The sequence below is a fragment of the Balaenoptera acutorostrata genome, chromosome 10 (genome assembly GCF_949987535.1).
Source record: "Balaenoptera acutorostrata chromosome 10, mBalAcu1.1, whole genome shotgun sequence".
NCBI lineage: Eukaryota > Metazoa > Chordata > Mammalia > Artiodactyla > Balaenopteridae > Balaenoptera > Balaenoptera acutorostrata.
The window spans coordinates 9415969-9436174 of record NC_080073.1 but is presented as its reverse complement, the minus strand read 5'-3'; the positions used below and the strand labels follow the sequence as shown (position 1 = coordinate 9436174).

The 20206-nt window shown below is 42.8% G+C and overlaps 1 protein-coding gene across 1 annotated transcript in view; it reads left to right on the top strand.

Moving 5' to 3' along the window:
- GRM7 (glutamate metabotropic receptor 7) overlaps positions 1 to 20206 on the top strand; it is an 818732-nt gene that overhangs the window by 625476 nt on the left and 173050 nt on the right. The window lies entirely within an intron of this gene.

The following is a 20206-nucleotide window of genomic DNA, read 5'->3' as shown; positions in this document are numbered from 1 at the left end:
TAGTTTTCTGCATACAGGTCTTTTGTCTCCTTAGGTCGGTTTATTCCTAGGTATTTTATTCTTTTTGTTGCAGTGGTAAATGGGAGTATTTCCTTAATTTGTCTTTCAGATTTTTCTTCTTTAGTGTATAGGAATGCAAGAGATTTCTGTGCATTAAATTTGTATCCTGCTACTTTACCAAATTCATTGATTAGCTCAGGTAGTTTTCTGGTAGCATCTTTAAGATTCTCTATGTATAGTATCATGTCATCTGCAAACAGTGACAGCTTTACTTCTTCTTTTCTGATTTGGATTCTTTCTATTTATTTTTCGTCTCTGATGGCTGTGGCTAAAATTTCCAAAACTATGTTGAATAATAGTGGTGAGGGTGGGCAACCTTGTCTTGTTCCTGATCTTAGAGGAAATGCTTTCAGGTTTTCACCATTGAGAATGATGTTGGCTGTGGGTTTGTCATATATGGCCTTTATTATGTTGAGGTAGGTTCCCTCTCTGCCTACTTTGTGGAGAGTTTTTATCATAAATGGGTGTTGAATTTTGTTGAAAGCTCTTTCTGCATCTTTTGAAAATATCATATGGTTTTTATCCTTCAGTTTGTTAATATGGTGTATCACATTGACTGATTTGCATATATCAAAGAATTCTTGCATTCCTTGGGTAAACCCCACTTGATCATGGTATATGATCCTTTTAATGTGCTACTGGATTCTGTTTGCTAGTATTTTGTTGAGGATTTTTGCATCTATGTTCATCAGTGATATTGGCCTGTATTTTTCTTTTTTTGTGACATCTCTGTCTGGTTTTGGCATCAGGGTGATGGTGAGCTCATAGAATGCGTTTGGGAGTGTTCCTCCCTCTGCTATATTTGGAAGAGTTTGAGAAGGATAGGTGTTAGCTCTTCTCTGAATATTTGGTAGAATTCACCTGTGGAGCCATCTGGTCCTGGGCTTTTGTTGGAAGATTTTTAATCACAGTCTCAATTTCAGTGCTTGTGATTGGTCTGTTTATATTTTCTATTTCTTCCTGGTTCAGTCTTGGGAGGTTGTGCTTTTCTAAGAATTTGTCCATTTCTTCCAGGTTGTCCATTTTATTGGCATATAGTTGCTTATTGCAATCTCTCATGATCCTTTGTATTTCTGCAGTGTCAGTTGTTACTTCTCCTTTTCCTTTTCTAATTCTGTTGATTTGAGTCTTCTCCCTTTTTTTCTTGATGAAGTCTGGCTAATGGTTTATCAATTTTGTTTATCTTCTCAAGGAGCCAGCTCTTAGTTTTATTGATCTTTGCTATCGTTCCCTTCGTTTCTTTTTCATTTATTTCTGCTCTGATCTTTATGATTTCTTTCCTTCTGCTAACTTTGGGGTTTTTTTTGTTCTTCTTTCTCTAATTGCCTTAAATATAGGTTTATTTGAGATTTTTCTTGTTTCTTGAGGTAAGATTGTATTGCTATAAACTTCCCTCTTAGAACTGCTTCTGCTGCATCCCATAGGTCTTGGGTCATTGTGTTTCCATTGTCATTTGTTTCTAGGTGTTTTTTGATTTCCTCTTTGATTTCTTCAGTGATCTCTTGTTTATTTAGTAGCGTATTGTTTAGCCTCTATGTACTTGTATTTATTACAGTTTTTTTCCTGTAATTGATATCTAGTCTCATAGTGTTGTGGTCAGAAAAGATACTTGATACAATTTCAGTTTTCTTAAATTTGCCAAGGATTGATTTGTGATGCAGGATATGATCTATCCTGGAGAGTTCCATGAGCACTTGAAGAGAAAGTGTATTCTGTTGTTTTTGGATGGAATGTCCTATAAATATCAATTAATTCCATCTTGTCTAATGTGTCATTTAAAGCTTTGTGTTTCCTTATTTATTTTCATTTTGGATGATCTGTCCATTGGTGAAAGTGGGGTGTTAAAGTCCCCTACTATGATTGTGTTACTGTCGATTTCCCCTTCTGTGGCTGTTAGCATTTGCCTTATGTACTGAGGTGCTCCTATGTTGGGTGCATAAATATTTACAATTGTTATATCTTCTTCTTGGATTGATCCATTAATCATTAGGTAGTGTCCTTCTTTGTCTCTTGTAATAGTCTTTATTTTAAAGTTTATTTTGTCTGTTATGAGTATTGCTACCCCAGCTTTTTTTTGATTTCCATTTGCATGGAATATCTTTTTTCCATCCCCTCACTTTCAGTCTGTGTGTGTCCCTAGGTCTGAAGTGGATCTCTTGTAGACAACATATATATGGGTCTTGCTTTTGTATCCATTCAGCCAGTCTATGTCTTTTGGTTGGAGCATTTAATCCACTTACATTTAAGGTAATTATTGATATGTATGTTCCTATTACCATTTTCTTAATTGTTTTGGGTTTGTTTTCGTAGGTCTTTTCCTTCTCCTGTGTTTCCTGCCTAGAGAATATCCTTTAGCATTTGTTGTAAAGCTCATTTGGTGGTGCTGAATTCTCTCAACTTTTGCTTGTCTGCAAATGTTTTAATTACTCTGTCAAATCTGAATAAGATCCTTGCTGGGTAGAGAAATCTTGGTTGTAGGTTTTTCCCTTTAATCACTTTAAATATATCCTGCCACTTCCTTCTGGCTTGCAGAGTTTCTGCCAAAAGATCAGCTGTTAGCCTTATGGGGATTCCCTTGTATGTTATTTGTTGTTTTTCACTTGCTGCTTTTAATATTTCTTCTTTAATATTTTTGGCAGTTTGCTTAATATGTGTCTTGGCATGTTTCTCCTTGGATTTATCCTATATGGGACTCTCTGTGCTTCCTGGACTTGATTGACTATTTCCTTTCCCATATTAGGGAAGTTTTCAACTATAATCTCTTCAGATATTTTCTTGGTCCCTTTCTTTTTCTCTTCTTCTTTTGGGACCCCTATAATTCAAATGTTGGTGCATTTAATGTTGTCCCAGAGGTCTCTGACACTGTCCTCATTTCTTTTCATTTTTTTCTTTATTCTGCTCTGCTTTAGTTATTTCCAGTATTTTATCTTCCAGTTCACTTTTCTGTTCCTCTGCTTCAGTTATTCTGCTATTGATTCCTTCTAGAGAATTTTTAAGTTCATTTATTGTGTTGTTCATCATTGTTTGTTTGCTCTTTAGTTCTTCTTGGTCCTTGTTAAACGTTTCTTGTATTTTCTCCATTCTATTTCCAAGATTTTGGACCATCTTTACCATCATTACTCTGAATTTTTTTTCAGGTAGACTGCCTATTTCCTCTTCATTTGCTTGGTCTGGTTGGTTTTTACCTTGCTCCTTCATCTGCTGCATATTTCTCTGTCTTCTCATTTTGTTTAACTTACTGTGTTTGGGGTCTCCTTTTCACAGGCTGCAGGTTCATAGTTCCCGTTGTTTTTGGTGTCTGCCCCTAGTGGATGAGGTTGGTTCAGTGGCTTGTGAAGGCTTCCTGGTGGAGGGGACTGGTGCCTGTGTTCTGGTTGGTGGGGCTGGATCTTGTCTTTCTGGTGGGCAGGGCCGCATCTGGTGGTGTGCTTTGGGGTGTCTGTGAAGTGTGTATGATCTTCAGCAGCCTCTCTGCTAATGGGTGGGTTGTGTTCCTGTCTTGCTAGTTGTTTGGTATGGGGCGTCAGCACTGGAGCATGCTGGCCGTTGGGTGGAGCTGGGTCTTAGCATTGAGATGGAGATCTCTGGGAGAGCTTTCGCCATTTGATATTACATGGAGCCCGGAGGCCTCTGGTCATCCAGTGTCCTGAACTCGGCTCTCCCACCTCAGAGGCTCAGGCCTGACACCAGGCCAGAGCACCAAGACCCTGTCAGCCACACGGCTCAGAAGAAAAGGGAGAAAAAAAGAAAGAAAAAAAATTTTTTTAATTATTAAAACAAAAAAATAATAAAAAAGAAGAGAGCAACCAAACCAATAAACAAATCTACCAGTGATACCAAGTGCTAAAATCTAAACTGAGATAAACAGAAAAATCAGAAACAAATCAGTCACAGACAGCAAACCCCTAGTCTGCAGTTGCTCCCAAAGTCCACTGCCTCAATTTGGGAACATTTCATTGTCCATTCAGGTATTCCACAGATGCAGAGTTCATCATGTTGATTGTGGGTATTAATCCGCTGCTCCTGAGGCTGCAGGGAGACAAATTTCCCTTTCTCTTCTTTGTTCTCACAGCTCCTGGGGTTCAGCTTTGGTTTTGTCTCCACCTCTGCGTGTAGGTCTCCCTCAGGCATCTGTTCCCATCCAGACAGGAGGGGGTTAAAGCAGCAGCTGATTAGGGGGCTCCTGCTCACTCAGGCCAGGGGGAAGGAGGGGTACGGTAGTCAAATTGGAATGTGGGGCGAGCCTGCCGTGGCAGAGACCAGCATGACCTTGCAACAGCCTGAGGCGTGTCATGTGTTCTCCCAGGGAGGTTGTCCCTGGATCACGGGACCCTGGCTGTGGCGGGCTGCACAGGTTCCCGGGAGGGGCGGTGTGGAGAGTGACCTGTGCTCGCACACAGGCTTCTTGGTGGCTGCAGCAGCATCAGCATTAATGCTTCATGTCCGTCTCTGGGGTCAGAGCTGATAGCCACGGCTTGTGCCCATCTCTGGAGCTCACTTAGGCAGTGCTTTGCCTTCTGTGGGCACACAGGGAAGGAATCCCCTCCCCTCACGCACCCCGAAACAATGGTCTCTTGCCTCTTTGGAAGGTCCAAACTTTTTCCCAGACTCCCTCCCAGCTAGCTTTGGTGCACTAGCCCCATCAGGCTGTCTTCATGCAGCCAACCCCAGTCCTCTTCCTGAGGTCTGACCTCCAAAGCCCAAACCTCCACTCCCAACCCCACACACCCCAGCGGGTGAGCAGACAAGCCTCTCAGGCTGGTGAGTGCTGGTCGGCACCGATCCTCTGTGTGGGAATCTCTCTGCTTTGCCCTCCGCACCACTGTTGCTGTGCTATCCTTCGTGGCTCTGAAGCTTCCCCCTGCCCACCTCCCGTTTCCACCAATGAAGGGGCTTTCTTGTGTGGAAACTTTTCCTCCTTCACAGCTTCCTCCCAGAGATGTGGGTCCCATCCCTAATTTTTTGTCTCTGTTTTTTCTTTTTTCTTTTGCCCTACCCAGGTATGTAGGGATTTTCTTGCCTTTTGGGAAATCTGAGGTTTTCTGCCAGCATTCAGTAGATGTTCTGTAGGAATCGTTCCACATGTAGATGTATTTTTGATGTATTTGTGGGGAGGAAGGTGATCTCCACGTCTTACTCCTCTGCCATCTTGAAGGTCCTCCCTAATGCAGTGTATTAAAGATGATTATTTCTGTGTGTTAGCTGGGATTGGAAGGGTCTATGTGTTTGTCATTGTTTGCTAAATCCTTTGAAGTCAATTGCCAATTATAGGATCTTGTAAGTTTAGGGACCTAGCTGATGAATCCAGTTGAACTGTCAGCTTTTCCGGGCTAGACTGGTTATATAAAGAATCTCCATCCTAATTGCTTTAATTAATGAATGCGGAGATAAGACAGCCCTTGGAGAGAAACACTGCGACATCTTTACAGCATCATTGCCACACCTGGTGACAGACTAACAATAATCTGGTCTTGCTGGGCACTCGGCGTCTCAATTGCTGCACTTTTATGGGACACCTACCATGACCGTAATGTGTGGGGATATAAACAGAGTGTCTGACATCTCCCCAGCTCTGAAAGGGCTTATAATTTTATTGAGAAACAAGCCTCAAATGTATCAAACAAGTTGAGAGTAAACAAAAATGTTGTGTTAAAATAATTTTAGAGAAAGGAGGTAACATTTTGGGGAGTAGGTTTGGCCCGCAGGGATTTTATAGCCCCAGGTGATTGGAAGGGCAGATAAGGAGAGACCAGAGTCCATTGACTGGGTCAGCCAGTTCAACCTCTCTCCTAGAGATTGCCAAGTTCTGTCCTCCTGTCTTTGTAATTGTTCTTCCCTCTGTATGGATTCTTCTTGCCCCAGCTCTTCAAATGGCTGCCTCCTTTTCTGTAGTTGGATCTGAGCTCTATAATTACCCCCAGAGGGTCACCTCTCCATCACCGTATCCAAAGGGACACAGCACCCTTCCCATGCCCCCTGTCTTTTATCAGACAGACCTCATTGCCATTTTTATAATCACCTCTTCTAGGCTGTGAGCTCCTCTGAGCAGAGACCTGACGTTTGCCCATCATTGAATCACAAGTGCCGCACAGATTGCGGGCATTTAAAAAACATTAGTTGAATAAATGGTTTGCAGCTAGGAACATTTTATCATAAGCAGCAGAAATGGACTCTGGTTAGCTGAAGCAACAGGGAACTAAATGGCATTTTCTCTTCTGAATTTGGAGAACCAGGCTTGGAAAGAGGCAGGAAGCAGTCGGTCTGGAGGACTTGGAAGCAGCAACCACAGTAGAAGGCTCAGCAGGGAACATCGGGTTGGGGCGCAGCTGCTGGGGTCAGTAAACACCAAACACATCTTCTGACTTTGGACACATACAGAATTTTTATTTCCACATTGAGAAGAATGAGCAGATAGGAATCACACTAAGTCCTGAGAGAGAGCAGCTACAACATCGTGTGTATTGTAGGGAAAGCTGCTTCTGGGACAACTATGGCTCCAAAGATTTGTCAGAGTAAAGGGACAACCATGGTTCTGATAAGGTGTGCAAGCCAATGGAAGCCAATTAACCTATCAGCAGATAAAAGCTGAGGCCATGTCCTCTCTTAATACATAGTCCAGTTGGAGAACTGATTCCGCTAACTTTACATGCTCAGGACAGATGGAATAAACCTGAATTGACTATTGCTTGATAGATAATTACAACTAAGAAAACACTGGATTATTCTAGTTTGTTCTGATGCTTGAAAATATTGCTTATCTTCAGACTTCTGAGTATTTTATTTCTTTTTTATAAAAGAATTCATAGTGTATAATGTAGGGTTCAGTTTTATTTTAAAGAAGATAGAGTTTCTAACATATTTATATCTCAGTTTGGTTGAAAAAAAAGATATAATTCCTCGTTAGCATTACTCAACACCTATTTGCATTCTTCTGATAATAGTACCTAGATTTTTAATTTGAGAAATGACTCCTCTTGCCATATCCTCATTCCAAGAGTAGATCTGTAGTATCTGAGAGCAGAAAAATACCATATGTATTATATCCTTACCTAGAGTATTAAAAACCAAAGTGGTATTTTGAATGTCTAGGTGCTAAAAGCACTGGTCTGCAATGTTTCCTTTTCAGATACTTAAGTAATTCCTTACTAATTTCTTATGCTTAATTAGTTAAGTAAATAGTCAAGTAATTAAGCCTAGTCAATCCAGTGAATGGAGGTGGTGAGGGCTATGGCTGTAGTGAGACTGTCAAAAGCAGAATATGTCGGCTAACCTTTGAGTGATAAAATAGCACTACAAGTAGAAATCAAATTTATAATATGCCCTGTGGGAAATACAGAAAGAAAGTGAGGATTAAACTAAGGAGTGATAAATAACAGTTGAGATACTGGGGAGAAAACACAGATCTGTTCCACAAAGTTATATTTCTTTCAGTGTTACTTCAAATGGTGTTTTATCCTTATATTTAAATGTGAACACAAAAAATGTGTTTAACAAATATTTGTCCACTCAACAATATTAGTGTATAATTTATACGCCTGTGTATATGTGCACATATGTACACACATGTATATGTATGTAAAAGGGGGTCAATTTGTTTATGGTACACCAGATTCTCAGAAATGATTTTCTTAAAGCTGTTTACTTTTGTTAATGAGCAATACCGTGGTGAGGTGGGAATGTATTTCTAAGGGTATTCTTAGCCATCTCTGTTTGGTCAGTTTTCATCTTAGTAGATTGAAAAGTTGTTACGGAAAAAGTGGTTCATAGGGCATTTCCTCTGAGAAGAGTAGAGAGGAAAATGAAACCAGAAGTTGAGAATTTACAGAACCCTTGGGAAAGTAGCAATAATGTCGTATAAGAGTCAGCTCAGAACATTTTCACTTACCTGCCATGCATGTATTGCGCGCTAGCCATGTGCTCAGCACCATCTCCACTTGATGGTATATGCGCATTGGCGTGCCGTGACTGGAAGAGGAAGTGCTCTGGACCTCTCAGTTCCATATCAGGGAGAGCCAACCCGTGCTCTCATAAGCCACTTCATGACGGACTTCGGCTGTAATCCATCTGAGAACAAGGATATTCACCCAAGTTAATTAACCCCCAGAGAATGAGGGTCTTAAGGTCAACCTAGCAGTAATCTTTCTTTAGTAGCACTTCAGAAAGGCCTGATAGAAAAGGCAAGCACAGTTCATTTCCTCTGCGTACATGCCAAGTGGGGCCGGGCTTATATTTTCAGCTGGAGAGATTGTCTGTAATATTAAGAAGAGTCTCCCAAACCTAAATATCAGGGGATAAAAAAAGAACACAGGAGAGGCAGGATATGGAATCATCAGTAAGGACCTGAAAAGCCAAAACCTTGGTTCTGCTTGTTTAATTACATATCTTGGCAGAAGAGAGTTAGATAAGGTCCCTTTTATATATGTGATTCCGTCCACACCTGGCCAACTATGAAAGTAAGCTAGTGTCATCTCTAATATTTATTGTTTCTTTTTTTAATTAATAAAAATGTCCTATCAAATGCATCTTGTCTACATTGATTTTTGAGATTTTGACTGTTTATTTCTCTTCCTTCCCACTAGAGTTTCAAATTCCCCTTTTGGTAGACCTTACCTTGTTTTTCTTTGTAGAAGGATCATTTAGGAGCTCAATCATGTGGGCCCTCTCTTACCATCTTGAACTTTGTAATTTTGTTTTCCCCCTCTGAACATGCCTTTTGAACATCCTGTCTCCCCAGAGAGTGTCCTGTGCAGCCACAGGCGATAATTTAAATCCCTGCCTTTGTTTCCCATCAGTTTCATCCATGCCTGTTGTGTAGAAAGCTCCCTTAGGAAGGCAGGATGGTGTTGGCCTAAATTATGGCTGTATTCTCAGTGCCTGCTACATATGGTCCCTGGAGCATAACAGGTGCGCAACACAGATTGAATGCATGAGTGAACAAATAAGGAACTGAATAGTGTTCCCTGGGGAACCTTGTAGCCAATGTCCTTTAGATACAGATAAATTCAATGCACATTAGAGTCAGATTTCTTCCCTTGCAGGCAAGAGAAACTGACTGCAGTTAGATTAGGTAGAATATAGGAAGTTACCAGAGGGAGATGCCTTAGCCCAGGGGGAGATAGGGGTCAGGTCAAGTCAGTCCTGCCACCTGTTTTTGTAGAGCCCACAAGCTAAGGATAGTTTTTACATTTGCAAATCATTGGAAAAAATCAAAACAAGAGCAATATTTCCTAACATGTGACAACTACGTGCAATTCAAATTTGAGTGTCCCTAAATAAAGTCTTGTCATGACACAGCCATGCCTTTTGTTTATGGGTTTTCTGGGGCTACATTTGCATTGTGATGGCAGAGCGGAGTAGTGGTGACTGAGACCGTCTGGCCAGCAAAGCGTAAAACGTTCATTACCTGGTCCTTTACAAAGGAAGCGTGCCGATTCCTAAGTTAGCTCATGGAATTCAAGCCAGGCAATCAGAGCTTAGGGAATTCAGAAACCAGGATACTGTTAGGAATCTAGGTAGCAGAAAGGAAGAGACCGGCACTTGTGGTACCACCATCAGAGGAAATCTGTTCACCCCCATCTCTATTCAGCTCAGATCTCAAATTCCAGAAAAAGGGAGACTGAATCGTGTGGCTTAGTGTACATGCCCACCCCATGACTATAGGGATGAGGGTGGAGGGAACCTTGATTAATATCCCCATCATATGGAAACTTAGCAAAAAGAGCAGACGTTCACTACTTGAATGGCGATGCCGAGATAAAGTCATAGCTGACCCTGTTGCCTTCTTCTTCCAAAGATAAACAGAAGCTGTTTGCTGCCTGGTCACATTCAGAGGCTGCTGAGCAGTGGTGGGTATACACACCTGACACAGTGACCTCTTGTCGTTGAGTGGACTCCTCATTTCGGAGTGTGCTCCCCTTTATCCCAAGTTTCAACTTCCATTTCTTCAGCTGCGTTCTGTGCAAGCTGATCATACCCAGTGATGCACCATCTCATGCCAAAGTAGCCCAGCACCAGGGGACGCACTGACTTTATTTTTAAAGATTTCTTTTGGTTTTCTCAACCAAGTTTCAGAACTGCTTTCCATCACCTTTGAATGGAGCTAAACTGCAGATGTCTAAATGAGACCACAGAGGCATCAGCGCTTGTCCCGAGAGGTGAAAGGAGGGGAGACTGGGAAGCATTGGACTTTTGGGCCTCCTGTCTTCAGTGTGCATCCAGCCTTCGCCCTTAGGAGGCATTGCCAGGAAATTAAAAAGCTTCAGTCAGTGACCATGGAAAGGCTTATGAGCAACAGGTCTCAGTGCAAAAAAACGTTTTCATGTGATCCTTTGTGAGAGGCTCATGTTAAACAGGATAGGAGATGTAGGTCATTTCCAAGCCTGAAAAATGTGAAATTCACTTTTATTTAAAATGTTAAATGTGATAGAAAGAAAAGAAGTTGGTAATTACCTTCCAGTGTAAGGATCAAAGTTTCTCTGAAAGAAATGCACGTTCTGTAGAGCCCATATGCAGTCGTTAGAGAAAATGACTGTGTGTGTGTGTGTTGTATGTAATGATGTAAAATATTTGGCATTCTCCCATGGCCTTGACCTGAGTGTGTTGTGACTCAACCTTTACTTTCCTTATTTCTGGGTTCCAGAGGAAGAGAGCTTTTTTTTTTTAAGAATCTTTTTTTGGGAGGAAGTAGATATGGAGGGTGGTATTTATGTTTTTGTTTTGTTTTTGAAGCTGAGGAGTGTTTCGGGAGGATGAGGGATTGGTGCAGGAGTGTTGGTGGGCATTCTTCCTTCAAGTCAAGAATCTGAAATGAAGTCCATTTCTCTTAAAAAGCCCTCCGTTGATGCCATGGACAACATTTTTACCCAACCTGGAGCCCACTTGGGAGAGGCCCTAGCAACTGCTACTCTGAGGAAGAGAAGCTGAGATAGACGTTGCTGGGGAGGAAGGAGAAGAGACAGGATGGGTAGGCGTGGGACTGGCCAGTCTGCACTCCGGGGCCGTCCTTCCCCCTCCCAGACACTAGCTGTGGTCACCGTGTTTAAAAAATTCATCAATGTGGCAGAGGCAGGAATACTAATTAAGTGTTTTGAGCATAATAGAAAGTCAGTTTTAATTTTCCCAAATGGAACTATTGTTTACAGTTACAGATGGCTGCCAGGCAGTATCTGGAGAAAATAAATGAGTCCAGGGAGTAGGGAATTGCTTTCAATTCCTATGCGTATTGCAGGGAAGCCATTCGAGAATTCAACCTAAGAAGGTTGTTGCCCAGAAAACAGATTACCTATAAAGTCTGCAAAATGGTGTTTCCATTAGGACCATGCCAAGTCCGTGGTATCACGGATTTGCATGTTCTCACCTCCCTCCTGGTGTTTTACGTAAAAGGAATGAGCACTCAGAATAGTTATTACCACATGGATTAAAAACCACAGAAACAAGCACCACTCCCTCCCCCGATGGCCACCAAATTAAAATTGCTTGTACAGTACCCAAAGCTTTCTTGCCTCTCATCCAGCTTCTTTTACGTCCTGGGTTGTGTCTTCCTTAAGAATAGTGAAATGGATGCCCACATACCCTGCACCCAGATTCACAAATTTTTAACACTTCCTTTCGGAGGGAAAAATTACACTCTCTTCCATGACTGAGCAAGGAAAGACCAACTCAATCCTCAAGGCCACCTCTCACCCGATCCCTGCCCTGGTTGCTCTCTTTTGCTTCTCTGCACTGCCAGGGCAAAGCAGGCTTTTCCTTTACTGCACTTCATCCTTCCTGTCTGTGGTCATTTGCATATTCATAATTGTCTTTCAACTAGTCCCCACAACTCAGCTCTTCACTACTAACCGTGCCCCTTGAGGGACTGTCTTAATCCATTTAACCAGCTGTAAAATGGGGGTAGTTATAGTGCCTGGGGTGAGTCTTAATGAGTTACTGCAAATGAAGCTTCTAGAGAAAACTCCGGTGTGTAGTTTGAACTCAAAGATGGCAGCTGCTAATACTGTTTTTATTAAGATTATAAAATATTTATTTATTTATCTTATTGAAGTATAGTTGATTTACAGTGTTGTGTTAATTTCTGCTGTACAGCAAAGCAACTCAGTTATACACATATATACTTTTTTTAATATTCTTTTCCATTATGATTTATCCCAGGATATTGAATATAGTTCCCTGTTCTGTACAGTAAGACCTTGTTGTTTATCCATTCTGGATGTAATAGTTTGCATCTACCAACCCCAAACTCCCACTCCCTCCCTCCTCCACCCCCCTCCCCCTTGGCAACCACAAGTCTGTTCTCTATGTCTGTGAGTCTGTTTCTCTTTTGTAGATAGGTTCATTTGTGTCATATTTTAGATTCCACATATAAGTGATATCATATGGTATTTGTCTTTCTCTTTCTGACTTACTTCACTTAATATGATAATCTCTAGTTGCAACCAACTATATTTTAATTATCTTCTTGTCCCTTTTCTTTGAAGAAATCATCGGAGTACACTACATACAAAAATAAGTAATTGTCCTGTTGAAAAATCCCAGGGAAGGACAAAAATAAGAAGTTGGAGTCAGAGGCTCACTCTAGGAGACGCTCAGTATGGGTTGGCTTAAAGCAGTAATTATAAAGACTTCCTGCAACAGAACTACCTGAAGTGCTTGTTAATACTGCAGATTCCTACTGAATCAGAATCCCTGAAGCTCTTGGGCACTGCCCCCAGGACTCCCCTGTCAGAACTATTGGGCCATCTCATTTGTAGAATGTAATAACTAAGACACATCACAGCATGGTACAATCCAAGTCCAGGGTGAGCCTGACTTTGCTCTAAGTATGAACCATTATTGAAGGAAGCATCGTGACCCTTCTCCCACTGTATCCCAATGGAATACTTTCCGTAATACACAAGCACTTGATTTCATTCTCTAGAGTCCTTTTCAGTGAAACTTTGCTCAGATTTTAATACCTCTAAAACTTAATTGGTGTTTGGGAGTTAGCTGGATTTTTTTTTTTTCTGATTTCTAATTAGGAATCTCAATTCACAGAAGATATATAGTATATCAAACCAGTCTGGGTTTGAATTTTGTTCTTGTGTGACATCAGGCAAGTTCTTCAACCTTTCTGACCCTCACTCTCCTCACGTGTAAAATGGGAATACTGACAAATACCTCAAAGGGCCTTGTGAGACTTACAAATGCATGTGAAAGCACTTACTACCCTTGCAAGTTGCCCCGGAGATGTTAGTTTCTGTTTTTCTGAAACACAAGAGCACTGTTAGGAAGAGAGGAAAAAAGAAACACATTTTCTCTTAACTAATGGTTTCTCAGTTTCAGGGCTGTGACATCCTGAGCAAAAGATAATTGTTGATGTGTGTTTTGGGGAGGGGGAGGGGGCTGGCGAGGGGGGCTGTCCTGTGCATGGTAGGAGGTTTAGTTGCATCCCTGGCCTCTCCTCACTAGATGTCAGTGGTGCCCCTTCCTCCATCTTCCTGACAACGAATATGTCTCCAGACATTGTCACATGTCCCCTGGGGGGTGAAAATCATCCCTTTGAGAACCACTGTTCTAACTTTTTGCCTGTAATTTTAAGGCATTAAATGGTAAAATAAAACTACAACATTAAACTTGCCAATATTTTAACAAACTATCATCAAAGGGGAAACTAGATAGGGAAACCTACCTATGATAGATATCCTCCATGAAAATTCCCCAGCCTTAGGAAGGAGAACTCTCATGGTGCTCTTAGGACGTAGCAACAAGTAATCAGTGGCTTAGCTACAACAAAAGGTTAGATTCTCAGCCTTGAAAGGCCATGACCTCAGGCTTTCTCATGTCCCACATCTACTGAACTAGGGCTGGATGTCTCTTGTTGCAAAAACTAGGGAGCAGTGACCCTTGCATGAGGCTGACGTAGAAAGCAGATGCTTATTTCCTTCATTTGGAAAGAGAAATGAAATTGTCAGGAGTAGCTTCATTCCAGTTAGTGTGACTGGAGCAGTTGATTCCTAAAATAATCGCAGGGGAAACCAAATTACCCAAGTTACCGTGAGAAGTACTGGAGGCTGGGTGGCATCCAGACACCGGCACCTGATGGATCTATGCCACGATGGGGATGGGGGACGTGTACCTGTGAGGCGCTTGCAAGTTCTTCGATGGGCGTTGCCGACATCTACCTCAGCAACCTGACTCTTTCTCTGCTTCCATGGTCCTCCTTAGTGACACAGCATTTCAACATTTTTTCACCTGGGTTTAACCTAATTCTGCTAGATTTTGTGCCTTGTTATTTGCCTTGAGATGACCTTGTGAATGTCTTTGGGAATCAAACAGGTGTTTTTATGGGAGAACCTTAATTCCAGGTTCCTGGGAGGCACCTCTGTGCAGACCCCCTCCACCTCCCACCACCTAGCATACCAGTCTCTCTGCTGCCAGCTTCCCTGGAGTACACTGATCCCGTCCACAATTCCTTTTACAAGCGGGGCCATGGCAGCTTTCTCACTCTGACTCTCCTGGCATCACGGCCAAAGGGTCTGACGAGACGAGAGACAGTGGACTAGCCCGGTCTGCATGAATCACGCTGAGACTCCAGCTGTGCTCTTTCCTTTCCTGTTGGCAAGATTTTGAGGTGGAAGTCCAGAGGTGTTTCATTGTTCTTGTTTGTTTTGTTTTAATTGTGCAGTAGTTGCTTTGTCCTCGCTTTACACGTAGTTATGAAACATTAATGAATACTGATGAAACGAAGGATAAATGTTATTTGCCTAAATTAAGAAATGTTTGATAGGATTGTTATAACCGTAGTTATTACTTATTGAGATGAGGTGCTGGTTCTTTTTAGGGCTCATGTGGCCCAGTCATTCTCATTTTGCACGGATTATCCTAATTCATCTACATAACGGTAGAATAACTCAGAACTTCTTTTATCCCGAAGTTGTAAGTGAAGTACCCGTGTGGCAGAGGTAGGATCTGAACTGCTGCCCAAAGGGCAGATTTCAGGTGGCTGATGACCCGTGCAGCTAAGCCCCAGGAGAGGGCAGCTGTGATGTGGTCCTCTCTCCACCAGGGCCTCAGTGTCTTCTACCACCAAGGCCTTGGCAGCATTTCCAAGGGGCTAGGGAATTTGAACTATGCCAACGACAGTTTTGCAAAAATCGAACCCAGGATGGAGGTAGCTCCAAGTTAATGCCATTTGGTGGCTCCTCTGGAAAGTGCATCAGAAAGCATCCTGGAAGCATCTTCCACATTCTGCCTGGCATGGCTAGAGAGCTCCTCGTCGCCTTGTGTAATTCAGCTGCGATCGGCTTCAAACAAGAGCATAGAAAGGTGCCAGTGTTCTCCTCTCTTCCTAGGAAAAGAGTCCGTATCTAAGACTGCCCTTACTGACTTCACCTGGCTTCTGTCACTAAGCTGTTAACTCACTGACATTAAAATGCTACGAAAAATACCTCTGAACCAGCTGGATTTTTCAAACGTCAAAATTATAATACTGCAGCTGCCGGCCCTGCTTTACTATAGCTTATGTTTTGGCGAGAAGCCTAACATCAGCCCATCAAACTCTGAGAAGCCAGGGGGAGTTAAAATAATAGCCTCTTAAATAGAAATGAGTAAGATGGTTATCAGTAAATGGAAAATCAGTTTCATGTAATACCTCTGAACATAGGTTAATGAAATAAGTCCTTAATTTTCCTTAGTGAAAAGTAGACCTCTGATTAATGTTAAGATTTGGCTGGCTATTTTTAACACTAGTCCTTTTCTTAAAAAATCTCTTGAAATAACTCTCATTCAGGCAATAATTTTGAGCACTTTTCCCTCTATTATCCCACTTAATTAAATCTTCACAGGAGCTTTGCTAAGGAGACATGATTCTCAACCCAGTCTGCAACTGAGGAGACTGAGGTCCGGAGAAATTAAGTGACTTGATCAGCTAGAAAATGACACTGAGAATATTTCAACCCATTTTTTTCTAACTGTAAGTGCACTACTCTTCATGAAACCAAGTTGCTTCTCAGTAATCTTGAGAGCGTTTACTTGCACTAGTAAAACTAATTTACTATAATTTAGCCATTATATTGCTTCTGAAAAATCAATATGTTTATCTATAACATAGTCTAGGTCTAGAACCTTTGTTGTTATATGGGGCTTCTGATGTTAATAGTATTCATTTACTCCTGATGAATTGGGGCAGAAGGAACAGAGGTCAGAGGGGTCATAGATAACTCCAAGTAACCAGTGAAGGAAAACTAGGATCATTTCTGGATTATTCAGGGATCAATTTACCATTTTGTGCCTGAGTAGTATTAGGTGCCTGCATTTGTTGGCTTGGGCTGCCATAACAGAATACCACAGAATTGGGTGGCTGAAACGAAAGAAATGTATTTCTTCCTGTTTTGGAAGCTGGGAAGTTCTAGGTCAAGGAGCTGGTCCATCCACTGCCTGGTGAGAGCTCTCTCCCTAGCTTGCAGACGGCCACCTTCATGCTGTGTCCTCACATGGCAACGAGACAGCTCTAGTGTTGCTCTCTTCTTCTTGTAAACGTACTAATTCGGTTACGAGGGCTCCACCCTCATCATCTCATCAAACCCTAGTTATCCCCCAAAGGCCGCATCTCCAGAGATCATCATGTTGGGGGTTGGAGCGTCAGCGTATGAATTCTGGGGTGTTTGGGGGTGGGGGGGTGGGTACAGTTCAGTCCGTAGCAGCACCCGAGACCTATTCATCAGTAAGTTAACTGTAAGCAGTATTAAAAAATTACTCTGAAACTTCATGGCTCAAAACAAGATACATTTATTTTGCTCATGAATCTGTAATTTGGGCAGAGTTTCGTGGGGATAGCTCATCTCTGTTCCACTTTGCATCAGCTGGGGCAGCTCACAGCCTGAGCACTGGAATCTTCTGAAGATTCATTCACTCACTTGGCTGTTGCTTGATGCTGGCTCTTGTTTGATGCTGGCTCTTGTTTGATGCTGGCTGTTGGCTGGGGGCCTCAGTTCTACTCCACATGGGCCTATCCATATCATCTATCTGTAGGCTAGGTTGTGCTTCCTCACAGTGTGGTTGCTGGTTGCTAAGGGCAAGCGTCCTAAGAGTGAGACTGAGAGAGACAGGTGAAAGCTATAGTCCAAGGACCCAGCCTTGGAAAAGACCATAGCATCATTTCCACCATAGTCTGTTGGCTGGAGCAACCCCTTTCCCCTACCCACATCCAAGAAGAGGGGACGAAGATCTCTTGAGGGAGACGATGTCAGTCATATTGTAAGAAGAGCATGTGAGATGGGCCATCTTTGGGAAACATCATCTTCCCATAAGAGTTTGGTAATCTGATTATGCATGATTGCTAGAACCCTGAAGGAAAGGCAAGATCACAAGGAGACAGGCATGTTCCTGCTGAATTAGCAGGTTTAACGAGCCACTTTTGTGGTCCACCAGGTATGTGTCTGGTCTTACCTTTATTAATCCTCCTGACTTGGGGTCTTCCTTGCATGGCTTACTTCTCTTAAATTCTGTCTTCTTTATGTCCCCAATTCAAATACTCTCTGGATGTGATAAAATACCACCCTGGGACTCTTAACATTTGTCCATTAAGATAAGATGCATCTAAAGCTCAGAATCAACTGAGACTGACCCCAGTGCAAGTTTCCGTTCTCCGGATTCTTCCCCTTCTATTTCTTAGGGGAGATCAGGGTGTGGAAAATATGTTTCCTGAGGCCCAATTCATGCCTTGCCCTTGTCTGAGGCTTAGGATGCTGTTACATAGACAACTGAGCTGTAATTGGAGCATTCGGATTCCCATTTAAAATACATTCCATTCCCTGGGGGAAATCATCCAAATGGCCTACTTTCCTGAGGGGGATATCAGAAATACTCCTGTCGGCTCGTAGCATTACATGTAATTGTGAAGGTAACTCTACTTTTCACGTATTTGCTGCACACTCCTGTGATGTGTTAAACATTGGGGGTTCCCCTTCCTCGTATATCCCGAGTTGTCTCTATGTTCCTTTGACACCTCCACCCCTCCAAATTCTGAGTAGCTAATGGGTTGTGACCCAGGTTCTATTTTTCCTAATGAGTGGAGTAGGGGGTGGGGGAGTCGCATTGATAGTAGGATGATGGTCCATCTGAAGTGGGTGGAAATACGAGGCCAGAAACTCAAATGTGCAAGGAATTATTTTTGGACTTATAAATTTAAATTTATAAATTTGACATTCCACTGGGGGATTGGAACCTGATGTCAAGCTGACCACACTCACCCTCATCCCACCTTTTCCTGGGTTCCCACTGGCCATATGGGCAATGACCTCACGGCATTGTGGGTGGCTGGTGTGGCCTCAGTTCTAGATCATTGTCCCTCTACAGGGGATCCTCTTCCTGTCTCTGTGTTCATGTCTCACGAAGCTCACCATGGGTTGTACTCCGCTCTGGCCTCTCTGAGACACTGCTCTGTCTCTTGAGAATAGAAGAAACCCTGAGTTGCGCCCTGAGCCACTTTTTACACTTAGGAACTCAGTGGGTCTGAGTCTGCTCCCATTTTCTTCATGTGAAATCATCTAAGCCTCCCTGATAGGCCATTGGTCAGTGGAGCCGGTGAAGCCTCCAGAGCCCCAGATGCATCCACGTGCCACACGGACCTTTAGTTCTCTTCTCGATGCTGGAGCGTGAGCCCAGGACCTCACTCCCCCTTGGGCTGACTCAGGGAAGCAGCTCCCGTAAGGTTACACCAGCCCTTCTGCTTCAGCCCACTTTGGGGATCCATAGAGCTCTTCAGGTTTGGCTTGGACCGTAGCTTCTGATCTTCATGTAGCCTGAAGAAAAGTGGGAGAGAGTAGGATGGACCTGGATCTTTCTTATCAAACCACAGTACTGTGACTGGATCTTACCTTTTGAAGCCCCAGATTTGACTCTTACATCATTCTGTAGCATATCTTCTATAAGTACAGATGCAATCAACTGGGAAAAAAAAGACTAGGGCTGGGAAACATAGAAACAGGCCAAGAACAGCAATTGCAGATCCCTGTGCTTCTTTCTCCACTTTGCCAATTCTCCCAGGATCCTGAAATGTCCCTGGCATTGTGTTCCCATGTGTACTATCTTACTGCTGCTCTGTCTCCATCTGGAGACCTATAGCTACTGTTCTTTTTTAGTGCTAAAAATCTGCCATCCTCTCCACCTCCCAAGGGTCATTTTACTGCCTCTCCTATTGCCACCCCCTGCCATGTGTGTACGTGCACACAGATACGCACGCACACACACACACTTGGAAGCCAGAAAATTCCTTTCCAAACATTCCTGCCTCGAGTTACACTCTGGCGACTTTCCAAGGCTTCCAGAATGCTTTTACTTCTCAATTGCCTTTCTCTGGAGTTGTAGAAGACTCACAAAGAGTTTAAGTAACTCATCAAGGTCACGAGGTGAAGATGGCAGAACAGCCTCTGAAGCCCACTGCTATGAACTGGATCACGTCTCCCCAAAATTCATAGGTTGAAGTCCTAACCCCCCAATGTGATGGTGTTTGGAGATGGGGCCTTGGGGAGGGAGTTAGATTTAGATGAGATCTGGAGGGTGGAGCCCTTGTGATAGGATTAGTGCCCTTACAAGAAGAGGAAGAGACACCAGAGCTCTCTCTCTATCATGTGAGGACACAACGTAAAGGCGGCCATCTGCAAGCCAGGAAGAGGGCTCTCACCAGGAAGCAAATGGGCCAGTACCTTGATCTTGGACCTCCCAGGCTCCATAACTGTGAGAAATAAATTTCTGCTGTCTATGCCGCACAGTCTTGAGTTGCCTAATCTGCCCGTGTTTCCCATGTTTTTTGTTTTTCTTCCCTCCTTATCACATTTTCTTCCCATATTCCCCCATGACTCCATGACGAGGTGTTTGTCATCAATTGTTTCCTGCAGTGCCTTTGAACCAAAAGGTAGGTCAGAGAAGGGGAAGGAATAGTTGACATATGGAAGGAATTTTTTGCAATGTGAAATTGTCCAGCTCTCTCCTGTTCTCTGTATCCTTAATGAAACCTTGGACCCTCAACTAAACAAGTCTCCTAGTTGCTTGTAACAGACAGAACCTAAGAGACCGCTGAAGTGTTCTGCTGGTCCTGTGCATTCCATTTGGCCGGACTGGGCTTTACAAGAGCAGAGTAGCAAGCAAAGCATCTCTGAGCTGGTAGCAGGGC